This window comes from Crinia signifera, chromosome 8 (assembly GCF_055691185.1).
Source record: "Crinia signifera chromosome 8, ASM5569118v1, whole genome shotgun sequence".
NCBI lineage: Eukaryota > Metazoa > Chordata > Amphibia > Anura > Myobatrachidae > Crinia > Crinia signifera.
Genome location: NC_139224.1, coordinates 161,407,510 through 161,421,343, shown reverse-complemented (window position 1 = coordinate 161,421,343; position 13,834 = coordinate 161,407,510).

The following is a 13,834-nucleotide window of genomic DNA, read 5'->3' as shown; positions in this document are numbered from 1 at the left end:
GCAGCATTATACAAGCTTTGCATTAAAAATTATTAAAGTGAAAATATAAAATATGAAATTTTCTCCTTTTTATTTATTCTTTGGCCTTTATTTTCTGATCTGATCACAGTGCAAATTTGTTTGGAAAATGGGCAAAACCATGTGCACTGCAGGTGGGGCAGATGTAACATGTGCAGAGAGAGTTAGATTTGTGTGAGTTATTTTGTTTCAGTGCAGGGTAAATACTGGCTGCATTATTTTTACACTGCAATTTAGATTTCAGTTTCAACACACCCCACCCAAATTTAACTCTCTCTGCACAGGTTACATCTGCCTCACCTGCAGTACACATGGTTTTGCCCATTTTCCCCCAAAATTTGTACTGCAATCAGATCTGAATATGGCCTCATATGCAACCATAGTATACTGTCAGAAGGTGCGTGTGTGATTATTTGGCCGTCACGCAGCATTATACAAGCTGCGCATTAAAAACAAATTAAATTCATTAAAGTAAAAAAATCCAAATCAATTTTTCTCTTTTTTTATAAAAATTTTTGTGTGTGCTGCACCCCAATACACCATACTGATATTGTCAGAAGTTCTGTGTGTTAATAACCAGCCAGCTTGCTGCAGACCTTGGCCTTAATTGAATGAAAACAACATTGTGAGCTGTAACGTGGTCAAAATTGTCTGGAAGGGGCTGAAAATTAATGTTATTGATGTAAATATTACTCTAGGGACGAAAAAATTAAAAAATTACGCAATTTGGGCGTTTTTTGACCATTAAAAAAAAAATCCAAATCAAAAGCCCTTCACCGCTGTTTGACAAAGCCAAGTCCAAATCCCTGCAACTGATCTGAATCTTCGGCCCCGGCACTCATCTCTAGTATGTGCAGCAGTCCTCCCGTGGTCATCGCACTTAAGGTGGCCATACACATGCAGATTTATCTTCAGATCTGTCTGGTTGGAACAAAAAACATGGTTATGGATGAGAGCAAATGACAGTTGACCATTTGCTTGGAAATGCTGGAAAACTGACAAACTGTCACTCATCCATAACCATGTTTTTGTTCCAACCAGCAATATCTGCAGATAAATCTTACAATATATAGGCACCTTTAGCCACCGTTGGCCCAGGGCAAGGCAGTCATTTGGTCGTCCCCTCCCCCCTGACTGGGGGGGGGGACCAAATGACTGTCTTGCCCCTGGCACCGGAGGCTGAGCGAACCCTGCGCCTACATACCTCTGTTGTGCAGCGGGGTTTTGGTCCGGGCAGCTGGGGTTCCAGTCCGGGCAACGGGGGGACGGGCAGCGGGGTCCGGGGGGCGGGCAGCGCCACGTCTGCTTTCACTTGTAGTAAGCTACGCTATTTGCCTGGCGGCGGGAAGCACTGCTGATTTTGAAAAGACTTGCCGGACACTGATTGGCTGAGAGAATTCAGCCAATCAACGTCCGGCAAGTCTTTTCAAAATCTGCTTCCTGCCGGGTAGGGATGCCAATCCCGTGGCATTTTTTCAATCCCGGATTCCGGGATTGAAAAATGCTCAATCCCGGGATTCTCGGGATCCCGGGATTGGCATCCCTAAAAGAAAAACACACCCTGTCCACCCCTATATGGGCGGGCAGGTGCGTGGCAGCCGGTAGCGGGGCAGAGCAGCGCTGCGGGGGTGCAGATTTACTTACAGGCTGGCGGGAGCGGGGCAGACAGCGGCGCTGCGGTGATGCTTGCCTGCCTCCGGGCAGGTAGCGGCGGCACCAGAAGCAGGAGGGGAGGCTAGGAGTCGGCCGGGAGCGGTCCTCTGTAGCAGGACGCTGGCCTGCACAGCGTGACGGTCAGAGGTCACGCTGCGCAGGCCGCACGCCGGGGTCGGGAACAGCCCGGCAGCTTCTGAGCGGGTGCTCAGAAGCTGCCCGGTATTAGACTGCGCATGCGCAGTCTAATCCCAAATTCCCGGACATTTTGGGGCCAAATCCCGGGATCCCGCCGATCCCGGGATTGGCCACCCTACTGCCGGGCAAATAGCGTAGCTTGCTTCAAGCTGCCGCTATGCCCCTCACCGGACATCTGCTGCCCATCTCCGGACCCATGCTGCCCGTCCAAGGTCCCCTGCTGCCCGTCCCCGGACCCACGCTGCCCGTCCACGGACCCCCGCTGCCCGTCCACTGACCCCCGCTGCCCGTCCACGGACCCTCACTGCACGTCCCCGGACCTCCGCTGCCCGGCCAGACAGTGCCCCCCCCCCCATGCAGCGCCCGGTTCGCATGACCCCCCAGCCCCCCCCTAGTTACGTACCCGGTTAGGGGCAGATTGGCTTCTGCGTTAACCATTTTATCAGTTCTTAGGCTTAATACATCTGCCCCCAAATTAATTATCCTGAGGATACAAATCTTGGGCCTAATTCAGACCAGATCGCTGCTGAATGAATTTGCAGCGGCCAGCAAACAGTTAGATGCCGCCTCGCTATATTGAAATACCGCCTTGCAAATTCATGAGTATAGTGTGTAAATGGACGTATAAGGCTTTCAAGGAATTCTCAGCCAAGCGATAATGTCCAAAACTATGCGTAAGACCTTCACCTTCAAACTATTTATCTACTAGGCACAGCTCATCGCAAGCTCGGAGCAGCCAAAGACTTAAGGGGTGTACACACGGAGCAAATTTGTGCTATTTTCTAAGCAATCTGACTAGATTGCTTAGAAAGTAAGCACAGATCTCTCCGTGTGTACGCTCCGAGAGATTAAATATCTCTTGCTAACTAAGTCAGTGCATGCAGTCACAATCTAGTAAGATTGCTTAGCAAATGACTGCAAATCTCTCTGTGTGTACAGAATGAGAGATACTGATCACAATCTCTCATTCTGAACCATTACCCTGACTTTTTTTGCTTAAGCAAAATTGCTTAGCAAAATCGCTTAGCAAAATCACTTAGCACAAAACTCTGCATGTGTATGTGCTCCCCATGGGAGATCTTGACACCAGCAAAATTGATTAGCAAAATAGCTTAGCAAAATTGCTCAGCACAGATCTCTACGTGTGTATGCCCCTTTACTCGGCGGCTGGAGTGACAACATCCTGTCTGAGGCCAGAGCTGATGTCACACGCGCTCCCCTAAGGTGCTTGGGCACGGTTGCATTCCCCAGAGCCGGCCCTAGGCATAGGCAAATTAGGCAAATGCCTAGGGGCACCGGCAGCTTCCGGTGATTAAAATGATATGCAGCATGCCTATATTCTGTGTGTGAGTTAGGCTGTATCTGCATATGAAATAGTGTATTCATGGAAATCACTGTAACATAGCATTCTGGATGCAGGTACAGCCACATTCGCACATAGAATATAGGCATGCCGCATATTATTTTAATCACCGGAAGCTCCTTGTGTGTCCTGGTCACATAACAATGCAAATAAGATGAATTTTCAGCAAAAAAGGCACCCAACGTTAGCAGAAATGGCCAGAAGCTGCATGGCCTATTGAGGCAAGATGTATGAGGAAACATCTGTATCCAAGCAGAGGCAGAGGTCACAGCGTTAGTGCTGTCTGCGGGTGGGTTGGTTGTACAATAGTGTTCGGCATATGTGTAAGGGGCATTATGTGTGTCATGTATAAATGCATTAATAATGTGCGACATACTGTATGTGTAACAGGCATTATGTGTGTCATGTGCATTAATAATGTGCACCATATGTTTAATGGGCATTATGTGTGTCATGTGTATAAGGGCATTAATAATGTGCAACATATGTGTAAGGGACATTATGTGTGTCATTATGTGTATGAAGGGCATTAATAAAGGTTGGCATAATGTGTAAGGGGCATTATGGTTATAAGGACATTAATAAAGTGTTTAAGGGGCATTACTGTGTGGTATTATCAGGGGTGCCGAGAGAAAGGGGTAGGGGGTACAAATTACCCAGGCCAAAGTTTGATGGAAGGGCCCAGTGGGGGCCCCGGGCCCCCTCCCCTTAAGTGACAGCAGCAGCTGCAGCTCTTCTCCTCTGCCCAGCACACAATGCTTTGTGCTGGGTTACAGTGTGGCCATGGAGGTGCTTAAAATACAATATTATCTCAGGATTTTTTTCTAAGGGTATAAGGTGAATAATGTGAGAAGTAATGTACATAAGGTAAAGTGGTACCAAAATGATGACTGCTATGCTGAGGGTTGATGGTGCTGGGAAAGGGGAGCAGGGTCAGAGGCGGAACTAGTGGCGGTGCTAGGGGGCACCAGCCAAAATCTTGCCTAGGGCATCATTTAGGCTAGGGCCGGCTCTGGCATTCCCCTAGGCACGCCTAGCATTTTTTTGGGCACATGTGCGTTGGCACTCCCACTAAACGGCCAGTTATCACCCCCAGACGTCGGCTTCCTGTCAAGCACCTTGAGAACAGCTAACAAAGGAAAAAAATGATCAGGAGTTTATCGTTAGCAAGCGTCATGCGGGTGCATTGCGGCCCATACTCATGCGCAGTGCATCTAAAATTGGCCGCTGTGCGACTTTACACAGCAGTGATCAGGTCTGAATGAGACCCATTAGAAGGGATGAATCTAAAATATATCTAAAACAGATCATACACATATTAATTGTATTTTTGTTTCTAGGTGTAACCACGAAAGTGATGCCATCTACCAGCACATCGCCCGAAGTCAGCTCTACACATTCCGTAAGCACTACAACAACAGTAACCACAAGCCATGCTGCCAGCACTACACCCGCAGGCACCGTACCTGCTGCCAGCACTACAACAAACACTACACCTGCAGTCACCACCAGCCATGCTGTCAGCACATCACCCGCAGTCACTGCGCCTGCTGCCAGCACAACTGCAGTCACCACCACATCGCTTGCAGTCACCACCACACCTGCTGCCAGCACAACTGCAGTCACCACCACACCTGCAGCTACTACCACACCTGCAGTCACCACCACACCTGCAGCTACTACCACACCTGCAGCCACCACCACACCTGCAGCTACCACCACGCCTGCAGCCACCACCACACCTGCAGTCACCACCACGCCTGCAGTCACCACCACACCTGCAGCTACTACCACACCTGCAGCCACCACAACACCTGCAGTCACCACCACGACTGCAGCTACCACCACGCCTGCAGCCACCACCACGCCTGCAGTCACCATCACACCTTCAGCTACTACCACACCTTCAGCTACCACCACACCTGCAGCTACCACCACACCTACAGCTACCACAACACATGCAGTCACCACCACACCTGCAGTCACCACAACGCCTGCAGCTACCACCACACCTGAAGCCACCACCACACTTGCAGTCACCACCACACCTGCAGTCACCACCACACCTGCAGCTACTACCACACCTGCAGCCACCACAACACCTGCAGTCACCACCACGCCTGCAGCTACCACCACGCGTGCAGTCACCACCACACCTGCAGCTACCACAACTCCTGCAGTTACCACCACACCTGCAGCTACCACCACGCCTGCAGCCACCACCACACCTGCAGCCACCACAACACCTGCAATCACCACCACACCTGCAGCCACCACCACACCTACAGCTACCACCACGCCTGCAGCTACCACCACACCTGCAGTCACCACAACGCCTGCAGTCACCACCACACCTGAAGCCACCACAACACCTGCAGTCACCACCACACCTGCAGCTACTACCACACCTGCAGCCACAACACCTGCAGACTCCACAACGCCTGCAGCTACCACCACACCTGAAGCCACCACAACACCTGCAGTCACCACCACACCTGCAGCTACTACCACACCTGCAGCCACCACAACACCTGCAGTCACCACCACGACTGCAGCTACCACCACGCCTGCAGCCACCACCACGCCTGCAGTCACCACCACGCCTTCAGCTACTACCACACCTTCAGCTACCACCACACCTGCATCTACCACCACACCTGCAGCTACCACAACACCTGCAGTCACCACAACTGCAGCCACCACCACACCTGCAGCCACCTCCATGCCTGCAGCTACCACCACGCCTGCAGTCACCACCACACCTGAAGCTACTACAACACCTGCAGCTACCACCACGCCTGCAGCCACCACAACACCTGCAGCCACCACCACACCTGCAGCTACTACCACGCCTGCAGCTACCACCACACCTGCAGTCACCACAACGCCTGCAGTCACCACCACACCTGCAGACTCCACAACGCCTGCAGCTACCACCACACCTGAAGCCACCACCACACTTGCAGTCACCACCACGCCTGCAGCTACCACCACGCCTGCAGCCACCACCACACTTGCAGTCACCACCACGCCTGCAGCCACCACCACACCTGCAGATGCTACCACGCCTGCAGCTACCACCACACCTGAAGCCACCACCACACTTGCAGTCACCCCCACGCCTGCAGCTACCACCACACCTGCAGTCACCACCACGCCTGCAGCTACCACCTCACCTGCAACTACCACCACACCTGCAGCCACCACCACGCCTGCAGTCACCACCACACCTGAAGCTACTACCACACCTGCAGCTACCACTACGCCTGCAGCCACCACAACACCTGCAGCCACCACCACACCTGCAGCTACTACCACGCCTGCAGCTACCACCACGCCTGCAGTCACCACAACACCTGCAGACTCCACAACGCCTGCAGCTATCACCACACCTGAAGCCACCACCACACTTGCAGTCACCACCACGCCTGCAGCTACCACCACGCCTGCAGCCACCACCACACTTGCAGTCACCACCACGCCTGCAGCTACCACCACACCTGCAGCTACTACCACACCTGCAGCCACTACAACACCTGCAGTCACCACCACGCCTGCAGCTACCATCACGCCTGCAGCCACCACAACACCTACAGTCACCACCACACCTGCAGCTACTACCACACCTGCAGCCACCACAACACCTGCAGTCACCACCACGACTGCAGCTACCACCACGCCTGCAGTCACCACCACACCTTCAGCTACTACCACACCTTCAGCTACCACCACACCTGCAGCTACCACCACACCTGCAGCTACCACCACACCTGCAGTCACCACAACTGCAGCCACCACCACACCTGCAGCCACCTCCATGCCTGCAGCTACCACCACACCTGCAGCCACCACCACGCCTGCAGTCACCACCACGCCTGCAGTCACCACCACACCTGACGCTACTACCACACCTGCAGCTACCACCACGCCTGCAGCCACCACAACACCTGCAGTCACCATCACGCCTGAAGCTACCACCACGCCTGCAGTCACCACCACACCTGCAGCCACCACCACACCTGCAGCTACCACCACACCTGCAGCCACCACAACACCTGCAGTCACCACCACGCCTGCAGCTACCACCACGCCTGCAGTCACCACCACACCTGCAGCCACCACCACACCTGCAGATACCACCACGCCTGCAGCTACCACCACACCTGAAGCCACCACCACACTTGCAGTCACCCCCACGCCTGCAGCTACCACCACACCTGCAGTCACCACCACGCCTGCAGCTAACACCACACCTGCAACTACCACCACACCTGCAGTCACCACCACGCCTGCAGCTACCACCACGCCTCCAGCCACCACCACGCCTGCAGTCACCATCACACCTTCAGCTACCACCACACCTGCAGCTACCACAACACCTGCAGCTACCACAACACCTGCAGCTACCACAAAACCTGCAGTCACCACCACACCTGTAGCTACTACCACACCTGCAGTCACCACAACACCTGCAGTCACCACCACACCTGGTGCTACCACCACGCCTGCAGCCACCACAACACCGGCAGTCACCACCACACCTGCAGCTACCACAACACCTGCAGTCACCACCACGACTGCAGCTACCACCACGCCTGCAGCCACCACACCTGCAGTCACCACCACGCCTGCAGCTACCACCACGCCTGCAGTCACCACCACACCTGCAGCCACCACCACACCTGCAGCTACCACCACACCTGCAGCCACCACAACACCTGCAGTCACCACCACGCCTGCAGCTACCACCACACCTGCAGTCACCACCACACCTGCAGCCACCACCACACATGCAGATACCACCACGCCTGCAGCTACCACCACACCTGAAGCCACCACCACACTTGCAGTCACCACCACGCCTGCAGCTACGACCACACCTGCAGTCACCACCACGCCTGCAGCTACCACCACACCTGCAGTCACCACAACACTTGCAGTCACCACCACGCCTGCAGCTACCACCACACCTGCAACTACCACCACACCTGCAGTCACCACCAGGCCTGCAGCTACCACCACGCCTGCAGCTACCACCACGCCTCCAGCCACCACCACGCCTGCAGTCACCACCACACCTTCAGCTACCACCACACCTGCAGCTACCACCACACCTGCAGCTACCACAACACCTGCAGCTACCACAACACCTGCAGCTACCACAAAACCTGCAGTCACCACCACACCGGCACCTACTACCACACCTGCAGTCACCACAACACCTGCAGTCACCACCACACCTGGTGCTACCACCACGCCTGCAGCCACCACCACACCTGCAGCCACCACCACACCTGCAGCTACCACCACACCTGCAGTCACCACAACTGCAGCCACCACCACACCTGCAACCACCTCCACGCCTGCAGCTACCAACACGCCTGCAGCCACCACCACGCCTCCAGTCACCACCACACCTGAAGCTACTACGACACCTGCAGCTACCACCACACCGTCAGCTACCACCACGCCTGCAGATACCACCACACCTGCAGGTAGCACCACACCTGCAGTCACCACAATGCCTGCAGTCACCACAACACCTGCAGCTACCACCACACCTGCAGCTACCACCACACCTGCAGTCACCACCACATCTGCAGTCACCACCATCCCTGCAGTCACCACAACGCCTGCAGCTACCACAACACCTGAAGCCACCACCACACCTCCAGTCACCACCACACCTGAAGCTACTACGACACCTGCAGCTACCACCACACCGTCAGCTACCACCACGCCTGCAGATACCACCACGCCTGCAGGTAGCACCACACCTGCAGTCACCACAACACCTGCAGTCACCACAACACCTGCAGCTACCACCACACCTGCAGCTACCACCACACCTGCAGTCACCACCACATCTGCAGTCACCACCACCCCTGCAGTCACCACAACGCCTGCAGCTACCACAACACCTGATGCCACCACCACACTTGCAGTCACCAACACGCCTGGAGTCACCACCACGCCTGCAGCTACCACCACACCTGCAGTCACCACAACAATTGCAGTCACCACCACACCTGCAGTCACCACCATGCCTGCAGCTACCACCATGCCTGCAGCTACCACGACACCTGCAGTCACCACACCTGCAGCCACCACCACGCCTGCAGTCACCACCACGCCTGCAGCTACCACCACACCTGCAGTTACGACCACACCTGCAGCTACCACCACGCCTGCTGTCACCACCACGCCTGCTGTCACCACCACGCCTGCAGCTACCACCATGCCTGCTGTCACCACCACGCCTGCAGCTACCACCACACCTGCAGTCACCACCACACCTGCAGCTACCACCACACCAGCAGCTAGCTCCATGCCTGCAGCTACCACCACACCTGCTGCCAGCACAACGCCCACAGCCACCACCACTCCTGCTGCCAGCACAACTCCAGCAGTCACCACCAAGCCTGCTACCAGCACAACTCCAGCAGTCACCACCACGCCTCCTGCTAGCACAATGCCCGCAGTCACAACCACACCTGCTGCCAGCACATCGCCCACAGTCACCACCACGGCTGCTGCCAGCACAACTCCAGCAGTCACCACCACGCCTGCTGCCAGCACAACACCTGCAGGCAACACCACACCTGCTGCCAGCACAACGCCGGCAGTCACCACCACTTCTGCTGCCAGCACAACACCTGCAGTCACAACCACGCCTGCTGCCAGCACAACTCCTGCAGTCACCACCACGCCTGCTGCCAGCACAACACCTGCAGTCACCACCACACCTGCTGCCAGCACAACAACTGCAGTCACCACCATGCCTCCTGCCAGCACAACGCCCACAGCCACCACCACTCCTGCTGCCAGCACAATGCCCGCAGTCACAACCACACCTTCTGCCAGCACATCTCCTGCTGCCTCCACCACGCTTCCTGCCAGCACAACACCCACAGTCACCACCACGGCTGCTGCCAGCACAACTCCAGCAGTCACCGCCACGCCTGCTGCCAGCACAACGCCAGCAGTCACCACCACGCCTTCTGCCAGCACAACACCTGCAGTCACCACCACGCCTGCAGAGATCACCACACCTACTGCCAGCACAACAACTGCAGTCACCACCATGCCTCCTGCCAGCACAACGCCCACAGCCACCACCACACCTGCAGCTACCACAACGCCCGCAGTAACCACCACACCTACTGCCAGCACATCACCTGCAGTCACCACCACACCTGCTGCCAGCACAATGCCAGCAGTCACCACCATGCCTGCTGCCAGCACAATGCGCGCAGTCACCACCACGCTTGCTGCCAGCACAACACCTGCAGTCACCACCACGCCTGCTGCCAGCACAACGCCTACAGTTACCACCACACCTGCTGCCAGCACGACTGCAGTCACCACCACACCTGCTGCCAGCACAACGCCCACAGTCACCACCACTCCTGTTGCTAGCACAAGGCCCGCAGTAACCACCACACCCGCTGGCAGCACATCACCTGCAGTCACCATCACACCTGCTGCCAGCACAACGCCAGCAGTCACCACCACGCCTACTGCCAGCACAACTCCAGCATTCACCACCGTGTCTCCTGCCAACACATCTCCAGCAGTGACCACCACACCTGCTGCCAGCATATCGCCTGCAGTCACCACCAGGCCTGCTCCCAGCACAACTCCAGCAGTCACCACCGCACCTGCTGCCAGCACAACTCCAGCAGTCATTACTACACCTCCTGCCAGCACAACTCCAGCAGTCACTACCACACCTGCTGCCAGCACATTGCCTGCAGTCACCACCATGCCTGCTGCCAGCACAACTCCAGCAGGCACCACCACACCTGCTACCAGCACAACTCCAGCAGTCTCCACCATGCCTCCTGCCAGCACAACTCGAGCAGTCACCACCACACCTGCTGCCAGCACACCTCCCGCAGTCACCACCATGCCTGCTGCCAGCACTGGGACCAGTACTACACAAACATCGGCCTCATCCACTCCATCTGCGGTTTTCATGTTGCAATATGGATTCACCATCGATCAGCCTTTCCTTACAGATTACAATGACAATACGTCATCTGCTTACAAAAAAATAGAAAGTTTAATTATTGCATTTGTAAGTAGCCTTGAGATATCAACTACCTTTAAGTTAGTACATAGATAATGCATGTACCAATGTCGAGATCAGTGTAGTAAATGTGGTTGTAGAGAACCTTATTTTAGTGGTTTACAGTGTCTTATATAGCGCAGCAGATTCCGTTACAGTGTCTTATATAGCGCAGCAGATTCCGTCACAGTGTCTTATATAGCGCAGCAGATTCCGTCACAGTGTCTTATATAGTGCAGCAGATTCCGTTACAGTGTCTTATATAGCGCAGCAGGTTCCGTTGCACTTTACAATTGTAGACAGTGATAAAACAAACTGGGTAACAACAGACAGACTTGGCGGTAGGAGGGCCCTGCTGCAAGCTTATCAATAGTGGGGCTGAGATGGGGGGTTGTACTAATTATACCGGCCTGGGCCTGATGGAGGGGATGGCTGAGGCTCTGGGTCACATATGCTTGACACCACTCCCACGTTTCCCCCAATTACCTGGAAGCAACATCATGAGCTATGATGGTTTATGGTAGATGTAGGATACTTCTATCATCGATGGTTTCCCTCCATCGATGCAAAGCATAACTGATTTTTCCTCAAGGGGCCTGGACATGGAGCATAGCTCCTCCCCTGGCACCTTCAAAGCCCTGCCCTAGTTTCTGATTGGCCCATCGCCCAATCAGTCATAGAAAATGGATGAACATCAATAGTTAAAACCTTCCGCCGCATAGTATGCTACCATCGATGGCCGATTACACTTTCGCTATTGATGGGAATCATCGATGATGACCATACAGATGTCCATCCCTTGCGTGAGTAGATGCAGCAGCAGTCTCCTCTGCCTGTGTGGGTTAGGGTAGTGATCACACTAATCTCTCTGATTGCACCTTATTCCTATTGTGTAGCAGCAGGCTTGCCTACCCTCCCGGAATGGCCGGGAGCCTCCCGGAAATCGGGTCTTTCTCCCGGCCCCCAGGGCCGGTGCAAGGCACTAGAGCGCCCCAGGCGAGTCGGGGTGGGGGAGCCCCGGTGCCGGGGGGGGGGGGGGGGGGAGCAGGGTGGTGGTTTGGGTACCTGTGTAAAAAACTTGCGGCTCCGGCGTCCCTGCAGTGCTGGAGCGGGCAGTGGTGTCCGTGCCGCGGGGGTACCTGCGGTGCTGTCATTGTGTATAAAGCTAGCGGCGGTGGCCGGCGGGGTCCCTGCAGTGAATAGAAAATAACTAGCGCTTCCCGCGTCGCCACGCGCATAGCGCTAGTTATTTTCTATTCACTGCAGGGACCCCGCCGGCCGCCGCCAGCTTTGTACACAATGACAGCGCCGCAGGTACCCCCGCGGCACGGACACCCCTGCCAGCTCCAGCACTGCAGGGACGCCGGCGCCGCAAGTTTTTTACACAGTTCGCTAACCCTCCATGCTGGGGGTGAGGGGCGAACTGCTCGGGTGAGGGGCGAACTGCTGAATCTGCTCGGTGTCTGAGTGATTGAAGAACTCGTATCCTCCCAAATGTGAGGATACGAGTTCTTCAATCACTCAGACACCGAGCAGATGAAACCAAAATATGGTTTATTTTTATCACAGCACACACATGTAGATAAAGACAGGAACAAGAGGCAAATGTAGCATATAAATGTTATCGGGTAGCCGTCCACAATGTCAGTCCTTGTAGCAGCAGTTCCAAAGCACAAAACTATCACTCCTCCACACAGCAGTGGTAGCAGATAAGTCCACACGATACCCAGACAGAGCACAACCTCTTAGTCCAGGACAGTCCATAAAATCTCCTTCCTGGCTTGTGTGCAAGTCATTTTAAAAACTTCTAAATTCCCACGCGTCTCCATACCATCAGTGGGCTTGCACTCGATCTCGATTGGTGGATTCAAGAGTCAGGTTTCTATAGATTGTAAGCTTGCGAGCAGGGCCCTCCTACATTTTGACTGTCTGTAAATACCCTGTTTTGTTTCACTGTCTGCTATTGTAAAGCGCAACGGAATATGCTGCGCTATATAAGAAACTGTTATTAATAATAATAATAATAATACATAGATTCATGAGATGAGGAGCCCCTACAATAACCACATTCTGCAACTGTGTGGCTGCTGCTGCTGCAGCTCCTCCTATACACACAGTGTCTGCGGAGGCCTGGAGGCCCTGCCGAAGCCAGCTCATATGCCAGCAGGCTGCTCAGTGAACTGAAAGCAGGGACACCGGTGCCCGGTCCTTCAGTGTACACCTGACTGGCGACATGTAAACAACATGTACATCCATGTACATACACGTGTTATAAGCCCAGAGCTTGAGATACTAATATTTAATAACATCAGGAAATAAAGAAGTTAGCACAGCCTGACTTATTTTTTTGGGTACTTGTTTCCTAGCACGGCGCCCGTCGGGGTTAATCGCATACCTTAAGTTAAGGGGCGGCGGTACGCGTCCTCCGACCTTATCATAACCCTACTATCCACATCGGCGTGGAGTTGATTTTATAAAGTGTGGCAAGTGCAGTGACCCCCGCGAGGGGACGCGTAATACCTGTGAAGTTA